The following is a 14513-nucleotide window of genomic DNA, read 5'->3' on the forward strand; positions in this document are numbered from 1 at the left end:
TTTACAAATCCTCTTGGCCTACACTGCATCTCAAGGGGGCCTCCAGACATTGCTTTCACAACTTCCAGGTCTGCAGATAGCGAATTTACTAAAAGCCTGCACCAGATCTTGTCACATGCATTCATCCGCTATGTATACAGAAATGTTCCTCAATATATTACATCAGTCCTACCTACCCCCACATAGGCGATTCATGATTGGGATCTCAACAACTCACTCATGTTTCAAATGTGGTCAGCCCCAAGCCGACCTATTTCACGGTCTATGGCCCTGTCCACTAATCCTCAGATTTTGGTTGCAGGTGCTCAAATACTCACGGGAACATTTGCTTAACTACATGTCATTAACCCCTGAATGGACCTTGTTTGGCATTCTTCCGAATGGCCTTCAAATTTTGAAGGGAGGCAGATGACTGTTGTTGGCAATTTGTGCAGCGGCCAGAAAATCTATCCTACAAGTGTGGATTCCCCCCCGAACTCCCTTCCCATTCTCTATTCTAAACAAAACTATTTTATCTCTTCCGCATGTCTTGGGTGGAGGTTGTGCAGGAAAAAGAAGTCAAAACAATTTTTTTTTTACAACACTGTCAACAAACATTCAATCTCAAATTTGAAACCCTCTATGTAACACCTCCTGATATCTCCTTTGAATGGTTGAGGGTGATCCTCAAGTTTCTGTGTAACCGTGGGTGGGGGGGACGGAGGATGCGAGCAAACTTTATTTTTACTTTATTTCATGTGACTAATTGTAACTCTCACGCTTGTTTGTCATATATTATCTATAGGCCTGTTTTCATCAGCCTTTCTCATTGTTTGACAACCACATATTATTTGTGCACAGTGTATTCATGCTCCATCGGTCTTAGATGTTCTGGCACATTGGGCCTACCTACCAGTAACAAATTGTATGTATACTATGTCATTATGTTGTGTACATTGCTTCAATAATAAAAAAAAAAAGAACTGGGATACCACCATGGGAAGGTAGCAAGCTTAGGTTTGCAGAACAGCCCTGTCTGGGTGAAAAATTTAAAAAGGGGCAGCGACAGGAGAGTTCCCCCAAGTCAGAAACCCTGCGGGCAGAGGCAATAGCAAGGAGGGAAAGAGTTTTTGCCGTAAGCCACTTGAGGTCTACTGAGTCCAGAGACCTAAATGGAGGCACCTGTAAAGCCTGGAGAACCAACGACAAGTCCCATGGAGCTACTGGAGGGACAAAGGGAGGTTGAATGTGAAGAACCCAGTGAAGGAAAATCTGAACATCAGGCAGGGGAGCGATCCTTCCCTGGAACCAGACCGGCAGAGCAGAGACATGCATATTAAGGGACGCCAGGCAGAGGCCTAGGTCTAACGTAGCCTGGAAAAAGGCAAGGACCCAGGAAACTCTAAACACCATATGGTCATAGAATCTGGAAGAACACCACTGGAACTAAGAGTGCCAAACTCTGTAATAGATGCCCTGGAAACCAGGAGACCAGTATCCAGAACCGCTTCACCTAGGTTGGAGTCAATATATTAAAGCTTTAACTGTTTGGTGCCCGGTCCTATCCACACCTACACCCCATTGTCTCCCCTGAGGAGCCCTATGGACCCTGAAGAAAGTAAGGTAAGTTGTGAAGAAAGCATTAGCAGAAGGGGAATACAAAAGAATGAAAGGATAGTAGAGAATGCAAAAGAAAAAAAGGATAGTAGAGACAAGTACAAAGGAGGACACAACATGAAGTAGTTAGGGAAGAGTTACACATAAAGAGAGGCACAAAGGAGGATGTAGATACTCATCTATATTATTATACAGTAGGGGAGGAGCAGCCGCACTCCTCAAAGGTGAGGAGGATTAGAGATCAAGTCTGGTGGCATATGAAGGAAGAGCTGTGACCCCTGTCCTAAAGGAACGGCCACATGCTCGTCTCTATAGCTATAGGCGTATGTGAGAGTTGTATCCTACTGTAGGCTGAGTAATAGACCACAGAAATGCTGGTCTGTAACTATCAGTACAAATAGTAAAAACCAGGGTAGAAGGCGCTCCTGTGGGACACATTTGTTTAACATGGCTGTCTTAAGGTGCATACACACTAAGCGATTTTAAGCTTAAAGTAGCTCACTTTTGGCATCGAGCCACTCTGAGCTCAAAATCGCCTAGTGTGTATGATCGGGCAATGAGTGGTGATTGCTGATGCGCGCTCCGGCATCATCGCTGGCCGCCGCCATCCGTCAACCTGTTTTACCGTCCGAGTGAACCACTTTCCACAGTCTCCTACTGTGTAAAGTGGTTCACCCCATGAATATCACTGGGCCGGCTGAAAATCGCTCAGTGTTTATGCACCGTGCAATTTTCTGCCCAGCGATGTTCACATCATCGCTCTGCAAACACACTGGGCAAAAACGTCCAATGTGTATGCACCTTATGGTTACTGACAGCCCTGTGTATAGGCAGAACATACAGCCAGGAGTGAGGGATGGTGAAAAGGTAAGTGTATAGATGGGGAGCAGTATGTAGGGCAGGGATACATATTGGTAATAAGGTGGAGAAGTGCCAGCCACTGATAGGTTGGTCATAATTAGCACTGACCGACAGATTAATGAAAGAAATATCACAAACCATTGCTCAGGTGGCCACATCATAACCAGCTGATCCACCAGGAATATTCCCAAAGAGGTCTTTGGCAAAACATATAAAGAGGTGTCCTGTACACATAGCCTCCATAGACCATGCGCCGCGAGATGACTGGCATGAGTGAGCTCTGCAGTGCTGATTGGTGTAGTGTCATTTTGTCCAAACTTGCATCTTAGTCACAATATTATGTGACAAAGCTGCTTCAGTAGATTGCGTTGATCGATTTGATACATGACACTTGTATATCTGTGTACAACTGAATCTGTATACTGTATGAAGAACAAAGGAATTTGACTTGGAAAAAAGCTGCGACTGCTACATAATAGCACTTTTTATACAGATACAGATATGCAAGTGTCGCATATCAAATTAATCCGGGCAGTCCCCTGAAACTGTTTTGTTGCATTGCAATATATATATATATATATATATATATATATATACATATATACACTGCTCAAAAAAATAAAGGGAACACTAAAACAACACATCCTAGATCTGAATGAATGAAATATTCTTATTAAATACTTTGTTCTTTACATAGTTAAATGTGCTGAAAACAAAATCACACAAAAATTATCAATGGAAATCAAATTTATTTACCCATGGAGGTCTGGATTTGGAGTCACACTCAAAATTAAATATCCAATTTAGGATATTTGTCTTTTATTTTACCTTCTGCTATTTTCAACTTTATTCACTTCTTTTACCACGCCGTTATTGTGATACCTCCAAAAAACCACGCCGATGCTACAGCCATACCACACTGGAGATGCCCAACTCCGTTCGATCTTGGAAGCCAAGCAGTGTCGGGCCCAACTAGTACATAGATGGGGAACCATCATGGAAGACTGGGTGCTGTAATTTTCTTGAACAAGGGCTAAGAGGTTATTACACTAACTAATCTACCCTATCTCACCCTCGTATGGGAACTTCGTTGTAAATATGTTTTTTAAAAAGAATCTTTCTAAAAAATATCTGTATACACTATGCTACCACCTGCACCTTGCTCTTTAAAAGTGTGACTGCTATTATATCAGTTTCAACATGGGAGTGATTTTTTTGACAATCACCTCATGACATAAAGTATACTAGTATATAATACTAGCACTATTAAACCTTGCATTATGAAACAATCAATACTTTCTTGCTAAATATCAGCCAGACATTTAATTATACTTGCTGTTCCAATTATGTCCATATTTGGGATCAGAATTACCAGTAGAATTAAGTATGAATATGAAACAGTCACGCAAATATTCTTTCTGAAACATATTTTTTCTTTATTTTCGTCTTTACATCCATTTCCATTATGAAAAATCCTATCCAAAATGGCCGCCGCTACCACCTGACTGTACAAATAAATGTCTGGAGGAATGTACTCCAAGAAAATGGCCGCCGCTACTGCACACACGATCAAAGCCACTGTAACTTGATGGGAGAACGGGCGCATGCGCAGTGGATGCCGGATAAGAACCCTCTACAACCCGCACTCGGCGCATGCGCAATGAGGAATTACGGACACCAGAAGCGGGGCGGACGTGACGTCACCCGCGATCCGGACAGGAAGTCCGGGACTTTAAACTTCATGGACGTTTTCTCTAACTTTAAGTACACAAAATACGTTTATCCACAAAGCGGTTTTACCCAGCATGATGACATTATGATGTAGGAGCATTTCCACTGTATTTTGAATACTTAACCAATATACAAATATTGACACCTGTTAATTGACAGGAAGTGATGTAGCTATCACTTCCTTATCAATACAGGTATATATAGATGAGCTGTCCCAGATGTTTGTCACCCCTTAATGAAGTCCAGATAGGACGAAACGCGTTGGGTGCTATGATACATATCCTCTCTAAAAGCTAAGAACTTTTTTATATACTTTTTATGCTGATCTTATGTCCAAGTTTGTACGTTTTAGGACTTTTTTCTCTTGTCTTATCTAAGTTCGTATTATTGATTTTATACTAACTTTTATATTTTATATACGTTTTTTTAGTAAATTTTTTAGCCCCTTGCAACTAGGGCTACTGTTTTATTTGTTTTTATTGGTGCATATTAGATTTAATAAAAATATTTTCTTTTAAATTTGAGTCTCCTATTAGCATCAGACACCACTGGTCGCTTAAAACCACCTTATCCTTTCTTTTTGTTTACACTGCACATGAAGCACCTTACCAATGCTTCTTTCTTTAAGGTGGAGCTGACGCCCGATTAATATAAAGGGAGTGTCTAGAAAAAGGAGACTTTTTTGTTCATTTATAAATATCCTGGACTACATTCTAGTATAATTTGGTATCGCGGTTAAGCGCCGAAAAGCTTTTCCCCCATCTATATATATATATATATATATATATATATATATATATATATATATACACTGCTCAAAAAAATAAAGGGAACACTAAAACAACATATCCTAGATCTGAATGAATGAAATATTCTTATTAAATACTTTGCTCTTTACATAGTTAAATGTGCTGACAACAAAATCACACAAAAATTATCAATGGAAATCAAATTTATTTACCCATGGAGGTCTGGATTTGGAGTCACACTCAAAATTAAAGTGGAAAAACACACTACAGGCTGATCCAACTTTGATGTAATGTCCTTAAAACAAGTCAAAATGAGGCTCAGTAGTGTGTGTGGCCTCCACGTGCCTGTATGACCTCCCTACAACTCACACAAGTGGCTCAGGTAGTGCAGCTCATCCAGGATGGCACATCAATGCGAGCTGTGGCAAGAAGGTTTGCTGTGTCTGTCTGCGTAGTGTCCAGAGCATGGAGGCGCTACCAGGAGACAGGCCAGTACCGCAGGAGACGTGGAGGAGGCCGTAGGAGGGCAACAACCCAGCAGCAGGACCGCTACCTCCGCCTTTGGTCAAGGAGGAACAGGAGGAGCACTGCCAGAGCCCTGCAGAATGACCTCCAGCAAGCCACAAATGTGCATGTGTCTACTCAAACGATCAGAAACAGACTCCATGAGGGTGGTATGAGGGCTAGACGTCCACAGGTGGGGGTTGTGCTTACAGCCCAACACCATGCAGGACGTTTGGCATTTGCAAAAGAACACCAAGATTGGCAAATTCGCCACTGGCGCCCTGTGCTCTTCACAGATGAAAGCAGGTTCTCACTGAGCGCATGTGACAGACGTGACAGAGTCTGGAGACGCCAAGGAGAACGTTCTGCTGCCTGCAACATCCTCCAGCATGACCGGTTTGGCAGTGGGTCAGTAATGGTGTGGGGTGGCATTTCTTTGGGGGGCCGCACAGCCCTCCATGTGCTCGCCAAAGGTAGCCTGACTGCCATTAGGTACCGAGATGAGATCCTCAGACCCCTTGTGAGACCATATGCTGGTGCGGTTGGCCCTGGGTTCCTCCTAATGCAAGACAATGCTAGACCTCATGTGGCTGGAGTGTGTCAGCAGTTCCTGCAAGATGAAGGAATTGATGCTATGGACTGGCCCGCCAGTTCCCCAGACCTGAATCCAATTGAGCACATCTGGGACATCATGTCTCGCTCCATCCACCAACACCACGTTGCACCACAGACTGTCCAGGAGTTGGCGGATGCTTTAGTCCAGGTCTGGGAGGAGATCCCTCAGGAGACCATCCGCCACCTCATCAGGAGCATGCCCAGGCATTGTAGGGAGGTCATACATGCACGTTGAGGCCACACACACTACTGAGCCTCATTTTGACTTGTTTTAAGGACATTACATCAAAGTTGGATCAGCCTGTAGTGTGTTTTTCCACTTTAATTTTGAGTGTGACTCCAAATCCAGACCTCCATGGGTTAATAAATTTGATTTCCATTGATAATTTTTGTGTGATTTTGTTGTCAGCACATTCAACTATGTAAAGAACAAAGTATTTAATAAGAATATTTCATTCATTCAGATCTAGGATGTGTTATTTTAGTGTTCCCTTTATTTTTTGAGCAGTGTATATATATATATATATATATATATATATATATATATAATCCCAAAAGGAAGAAATAGTCTTTAATTTGTATTCCCGCAATTGATCTCCCTCTGAGCTATCGGTCCTCAATAAGGGCTTGTCTTTTGTACATACACATCGCCACAATGACCTCAATTGGAAAATCGACCTGTATGGTTTGCATAGATCATTAAAGATTAAGGAACATTTCCAACATCATAAACCGAACATTCAAGTGTCACAACCACGTAGAATTGGTAACAAAAAAATAATCGTTTGTCTCGCCGTCATCTAATGTGTCATTGAAAACCTTTAATCGCCTATTGGATACAGCAGTCCCAAGATTTATCATAATTTAACTAGAGATAAACAAAAAGCACTGGTTGACCTATCACATTACAAATATGTAACCATTCGTTCAGTGGAAAAAGATGGAGGGATCGTGTTGCAGGATACCAGTAAATATATTTACAACATCAACATGCTTTTACAGGATAACTCCACGTACCGGAAATTACCACACAACCCCACCTATAAGTTCAAAAAGGAACTTGATCTGCTTTTACTAGAAGCCCACAAGAATGGTCATATAGATAAGAAAACACTTATGGTAATTACTACGGATTATCCTATCACTCCGGTATTATACACGGCCCCTAAATTACACAAGAATGTAACCAATCCACCTCCATGGCCCATTATTTCAGCAAGAGGATCCTTCAGCCAGTTTCACAATTACTCGACAATCTCATTCAACCATATATTATGAATCAGACAACCTTCCTCAAAGATACAACTCAATTGTTAAATAAACTTGAATCTATTGTAACAGTGCCTAACAACACTATCCTATGCACCTTAGACGTTAGAAATCTCTATACTGTGATGCCACATGGTCAAGGTCTTACAGCCATGGAATTATTTTTGTTTAAAAACCATTTTGACGCATTACCTATTCCTTTGTTTTTACAATTTTTTTAAATGACCTTAACCCAGGATTTGTTACTTCATCATGGCTAGTACTACATACAGACCACTGGATGCGCGATGGGGTCCTCAGTGGCCCCATCATTCAACAATGTATACATGTTAGAACAAGAGCACCTGTTCTTCTTTACATCGACCATTGTTAGAGACAAGCTACTCCTGTATACTAGATACATCGACGACCTGCTCCTCATATGGACAGGCACGGAAGATGAGCTATTGGCATTAACAACATCAATCAAAAAAAGATTCCAATAAAGTTTACTCACCAAATGAGTAAGGAAAATATTAATTATTTAGATATGACCATCGAAATAATACACAACAAACTCCACACAAGATTATATTCAAAATCTACTGATCGCAACACGTTACTACACCACAGTAGTTGCATTCCTCCGACTCTGATTTGTGGACTACCAAAATCTCAAATGTTGAGAGCAGCTCGTATATCAAGTGACAGATTACAATTTGAAAAATCTCTGGACAACATGATATAGAAGTTTGCCACAAGAGGGTACAAATAGAGGGAACTCATGGCTACCAAATCAGAGATATTATCTACTTCAAGATCTGCTCTGCTATATGCTATGCCTAAGAAATAGTTGACATCTAAAATCCCGTTTGTGACTAAATATACTACTGCTATTGCTGTTCTACCCCGTGCCACTAGGGCCCTTTGGCCTATTGTCACAGGAGACAATGAACTACCCTGTTTCAAAAAAACTACCCTCATGCCCAGTTATAAACGTAGTCCGAGTATAAAAGATATTTTGGTAAAGACCAATATCATTCCTGAAGTGACCACCAGTCTGCTATTTATACAAAAGAAGAAACCTGGTTTTTACAAAAGTGCTTCTTGCACAACGTGCAATTATATGGAACCTGGTGATTTCTTTATAAATCCGCATACGGGACATCAGTATAAGATAAGACACATGCTCACTTGCACCACTCCTTACATTGTTTACATCATAATTTGTCCATGTAGCTTACTTTATGTGGGACAGACTATTAGAAACTTGCGCGATAGAATGGCACTACATACAGTTGTGCTCATAAGTTTACATACCCTAGCATAATTTGTGATTTTCTGGCCATTTGTCAGAGAATATGAATGATAACTCTCAAACTTTTCTTTCACTCATGGTTGGGTGAAGCCATTTATTGTCAAACAACTGTGTTTACTCTTTTTAAATCATAATGACAACAGAAACTACCCAAATTACCCTGATCAAAAGTTTACATACCCCAGTTCTTAATACCGTGTATTGCCCCCTTTAACATCAATGAGAGCTTGAAGTCTTTTGTGGTAGTTGTGGATGAGGCTCTTTATTTTCTCAGATGGTAAAGCTGACCATTCTTCTTGGCAAAAAGCCTCCAGTTCCTGTAAATTCTTGGGCTGTCTTGCATGAACTGCACGTTTGAGATCTCCCCAGAGTGGCTCAATGATATTGAGGTCAGTAGACTGAGATGGCCACTCCAGAACCTTCACTTTTTTTCTGCTGTAGCCAATGACAGGTCGACTTGGCCTTGTGTTTTGGATCATTGTCATGTTGGAACGTCCAAGTATGTCCCATGCGCAGCTTCCGGGCTGATGAGTGCAAATTTTCCTCCAGTATTTTCTGATAACATGCTGCATTCATCTTGCCATCAATTTTGACCAAGTTTCTAGTGCCTTTGTAGCTCACACATCCCCTGTCAGGAATCGACTCACCAAGCCGACATCCGTCCGCCGCTGCGGACTCCGTCCTGGCTCCCTGCGGTCACCTGTCATCTGTGTCTCTGCCATGGGACGCCATCACGGGCCTGGGAACACTCCTGTGACAGCGGGCGTGTAGCGCGCCGCGTTCCCGCTAGGCCGCGGCATGGGCGCCGCCATGACAGTCTACAAACAGCCAGCATACAGCGGCCAATCCGGTGCTTGGCCGCACCCACTTTCCCTCACTCACCCAATCCCTGTGCACCAAGGGGTATATAAGAGACTGCAGGATCAGTCTGCAGGCATCCTGGACTTTGTGTCACTCCTGCGACCCATGTGTAAGGATCTGTTCCGTTACTCCTGTGTTCCTGGCTCTCTGGCTAAAGACCTGTACTCCTGGTTATCTGCACAAGCTCCGTGGAACTTCAAGGCCCAGCAATACCTGCAAACAGGCTTCACACTCATCACCACCTTGTGTGCTTCAGCCTGCAGTTGAGACTGACTCCAGGTGTGTCTCATTCCAAACACCTGTGATACAGCTTGCTGCTGCCAGTGCTTCAATACCTGCACTGTGAAGTCAGACTCCTGCCTCTGCTACCAGGTTTGTCATCTTACACCTTGCTGCCTAAGTTCCCTGTTTTATTATCTGCACTGGTTTCCAAACCAGAACCATTTACAAGCACCCGTTCTTCTGTTTATGACATTTCCGGTTATTATTTCTTCAAATCATCTGTCATCCAGTTGCCATAAGACTTTCAGCTATTACGCTGTATGATTGACATTTTTACATCTGTGATTATTATTTCTGCTGCCATTTCTGTTGATTTCATCTGCCAATAAATATCATTGCGCCATGCGCAGAAACATCATCCAGCCTCCTCGTTTTCTCCCTTCTACCTCCACTGACCCACTAGCGCCCCCTCTGGGGACACAGACAAGTCCAGACCTGACAGTAAGTCCAGGATCGATGGACTCAGATGGTGGACGGAGTGTGGGGTCAGAGGCCTTGCAAAACCTGGTCTCCCGTCTGGATGGTCAAGAGGCTGCGCAGCAGCAGATGTTTCAATTTCTGCAAGGGATGTCCTCCCGGATAGATACACTACAGCAATCCCTGCCTAGTGTCCTCACTCCTGTTGTTCCTGTTACTCCAGCACCTGCCAGTGCCGTGAGTTCCTCTATGCCGACTGCATCAGCTCCAGTGTCACGTCTGCACCTGCCCGTGCCGAGCAAGTATGATGGCAGTCCAAAGTTATGTCGCGGGTTTCTCAACCAATGTGAAATCCAGTTTGAGTTGTTGCCACATAATTTCCCCACGCCAAGATCCAAGGTTGCCTACATCATCTCCTTACTTTCTGGATCTGCTCTGAATTGGGTGTCTCCTCTGTGGGAACGTGCTGACCCTCTGATTAACAACTACACAGACTTCGTGTCAACTTTCAGACGGATCTTTGACGAGCCTGGTCGTGCAACATCAGCTTCCGCTGACCTGATTCAACTCTGCCAAGGTACCCGTAGTATGGGACAATATGTTATTCTGTTCCAGACGTTGGCCGCTGAGGTTCAGTGGAATAATCAGGCCCTGGTAGCAGCCTTCTGGCATGGACTTTCTGACCGGATCAAGGATGAACTGGCGACCCGCGACCTTCCTGTTCAATTATCTGACCTGATCTCCTTGTGCATTAAGTTGGACTCTCGCATCCGCGAACGCAATAATGAACGCGCTCGGAGTGAGCCACGCAGATCAAGGATAATACCTTCTGTACAGTTTCAGTCTCCCTCTTCTGACGAGCCTATGCAGATAAATAGGTCCCGCCTAACTCCTGAAGAGCGGGCAAGAAGAATACGTGAGAGACTCTGTCTGTACTGTGCGGCTGCGGGCCACCAGATTAACTCCTGCACAGTGCGTTCGGGAAACGCCAGATCCTGACTTGCAAAGGAGGAGTCAAGTTGGGATCTTTTTGTCAAGCTCCTTCTAATCCAGACCTTATCCTTCCAGTGACGTTAGAGACTTCAGTTGGGCTCCAGTCCGCATCAGCATTGGTGGACTGTGGAGCTGCAGGAAATTTCATCACCCAAGCTGCGGTAAATAAATTCTGCTTATCTACTTGTGAACTTTCCTGTCCAGTTTATATTACCGCTGTGGATGGAAGCCGAATCTCCAAGGGGAATATTTCCCATCAAACTGCCCCAGTGGTCCTGGGAGTTGGATTCCTACACTCTGAACTGATTAAGTTCTTGGTCATCCCTCAAGCCACCCAGGAGATCGTCTTGGGCATGCCCTGGCTCCAGCTACATAATCCACAGTTTAACTGGTCAACGTTGCAGCTTACCTCTTGGGGTTCACAGTGTCATCAATCTTGTTTAGCCCAAGTGTGTCCCATAAAGTCTACCGAAGTTAAGACACAGTCAAGTCTCCCAGCTGCCTATCAAGATTTCTCAGACGTCTTCTGTGAAAAGGCCGCTGATGTCCTGCCGCCCCATAGGGAATGGGATTGTCCCATCGATCTCCTTCCTGGCAAGAAGCCACCTAGGGGGCGCACCTACCCGTTGTCTGTTCCTGAAACTGAGGCGATGAGCGTTTACATCAGAGAGAATCTTCAGAAGGGATTCATCCGTCCGTCATCATCACCCGCTGGCGCAGGTTTCTTCTTTGTTAAAAAGAAGGATGGAGGACTGCGTCCATGCATTGACTACCGGGGTCTCAATGACATTACCATCAAAAATAGTTATCCATTACCACTCATTACCGAATTATTTGACAGAGTCAAAGGAGCCCGCATCTTCACCAAGTTAGATCTCCGCGGTGCCTACAATCTCATCAGAATCCGGAGTGGTGACGAGTGGAAAACAGCTTTTAACACTCGAGATGGCCATTATGAATACCTAGTAATGCCATTTGGATTGAGTAATGCTCCAGCAGTGTTCCAACACTTTGTGAACGAAATTTTTCGTGATGTCCTGTATAAGTACCTCGTTGTTTACTTGGATGATATCCTCATCTTCTCCCAAGATCTTCCATCTCATCGTCTACAAGTCCGAGAAGTTCTCCGACGTCTTCGTGAGAACCGTCTTTACGGAAAACTATCTAAATGCACCTTTGAAGTACCCTCTATACCCTTCCTGGGTTATATAATTTCCGGATCGGATCTTCAGATGGACCCGACAAAATTGGAAGCTATTGCCAATTGGTCCATTCCAAATTCTCTCAAGTCTATCCAGCGGTTCCTGGGTTTTGCCAACTACTATAGGAAATTTATTCGGGGATTCTCCACTCTCATCGCTCCTATTACCAACCTGACTCGGAAAGGGGCAAACCATTCCAACTGGACAGAAGAAGCCTTAGCAGCCTTCCAGAAGATCAAGCTGGCCTTTATGTCTGCCCCAGTTCTGTCTCAGCCAGATGTTAACAAACCGTTCGAATTGGAGGTGGACGCCTCTACAGTTGGGGTTGGAGCTGTTCTCTCCCAGAAGGGAACCGATGGGAAAGTCCACCCTTGTGGGTTTTATTCTCGCAAATTCCTTCCTGCAGAAGCTAACTACTCCGTTGGAGACCAAGAACTACTGGCGATCAAGCTGGCTCTCGAGGAATGGAGATACCTCCTAGAAGGGGCCAAACATCCGTTTAATATCTACACGGATCATAAAAACCTGCTATACTTAAAGGCAGCTCAGTGCCTTAATCCTCGCCAGTCCAGGTGGGCTATGTTTTTCTCACGTTTTAATTTTAAGCTTCATTTCCGCCCAGGTTCGCAGAATGTTAAAGCTGACGCTCTATCCCGATCCATGGAATCCGAAGAGGAAACGCCTGACTCAGTGCCTCATTCCATCCTGAGTCCAGTGGTATTCGCTGCATCTCAAGTCTCCCCAGCTCCTCCTCCTGGTAAGACTTTTGTTTCCCCAGAGCTCCGTCCCAAGTTGCTATCTTGGGCTCATCAATCCAAGTTCACCGGTCATCCTGGTGTTCTGAAGACCTTCAAGTTTCTCTCTGAGACGTACTGGTGGCCAAAGATGAAGGCTGACATCAAGGATTTCGTGGCATCCTGTCCTAAGTGTGTGCAGCATAAGACTCCTCGTCAGTCTCCAGCAGGTCAGTTACAACCATTGTCTGTTCCTAGTCGTCCCTGGTCACACCTGTCCATGGATTTTATCACCGACCTTCCTCCTTCCCAAGGATATAATACCATCTGGGTTGTAGTGGACAGATTTACCAAGATGGCTCATTTTGTCCCTCTCCAGGGTCTCCCGTCTGCCCCGAAACTTGCCCAAATCTTCCTACGGGAGATTTTCCGCTTACATGGTCTACCCTCAGAAATAATATCTGATCGGGGGGTACAGTTTGTAGCGAGGTTTTGGAGGGCCCTCTGTGCTGCCATGCAGGTCAAACTGAAGTTTTCGTCATCATACCATCCTCAGACGAATGGGCAGACAGAGAGAGTTAATCAAGATCTAGAGACGTTTTTAAGATTATATGTTTCATCTTCCCAGGATGACTGGTTCGATCTGCTCCCATGGGCCGAGTTTGCCCACAACTTCCGATACCATACTGCTACTGAAACAACACCATTCTTTGCAGTATATGGGCAACATCCCCGTGTTCCTGACTTCCAAGAACTCCCTCATATGGATGTTCCTGCTGCCACTACTGCTCTGTCTCAGTTTTCATCAATTTGGAAAAAGATTCATGTATCTCTCAAAAAGGCCTCCAGCCGGTACAAATTCTTTGCTGACCGCAAGAGACGTGCGGTTCCTCACCTGAAACCTGGGGACAAGGTTTGGCTATCAACCCGTAACCTCCGTCTTAGGGTTCCGTCCATGAAGTTTGCACCCCGTTTCATTGGTCCTTTCCCTGTTGAAAGAGTCATCAACCCTGTGGCCTACAAACTGAAGTTACCACCTTCTCTTCGTATACCTAACGCTTTTCATATTTCTCTCCTCAGACCTCTAGTCCTGAACCGTTTTCAGAGTTCTCTTCCAGTTGGCCCCAAAATTCGAACTCAGCGGGGCGTGGAATTCGAGATCGGTAAAATTCTGGACTCCCGTTGCCGGTATGGACGTCTTCAGTACCTGGTCGATTGGTCCGGTTATGGCCCAGAGGAGAGGAGTTGGGTAAACTCATCTGATGTCCATGCTCCAAGGTTGGTCCGTGTTTTCCACAGCACTCATCCTTCCAAGCCACGTGGGTGTTCGGTGTCCACCCTTAAAGGGGGGGGTACTGTCAGGAATCGACTCACCAAGCCGACATCCGTCCGCCGCTGCGGA

At 44.3% G+C, this 14513-nt stretch overlaps 1 pseudogene; it reads left to right on the forward strand.

Annotated features, from left to right (window-relative positions):
* Positions 1-3358: 3358 nt before the first annotated feature.
* Positions 3359-3477, forward strand: LOC134981765 (5S ribosomal RNA; annotated as a pseudogene).
* Positions 3478-14513: the final 11036 nt, after the last annotated feature.

Source organism: Pseudophryne corroboree, chromosome 12 (assembly GCF_028390025.1).
Source record: "Pseudophryne corroboree isolate aPseCor3 chromosome 12, aPseCor3.hap2, whole genome shotgun sequence".
NCBI lineage: Eukaryota > Metazoa > Chordata > Amphibia > Anura > Myobatrachidae > Pseudophryne > Pseudophryne corroboree.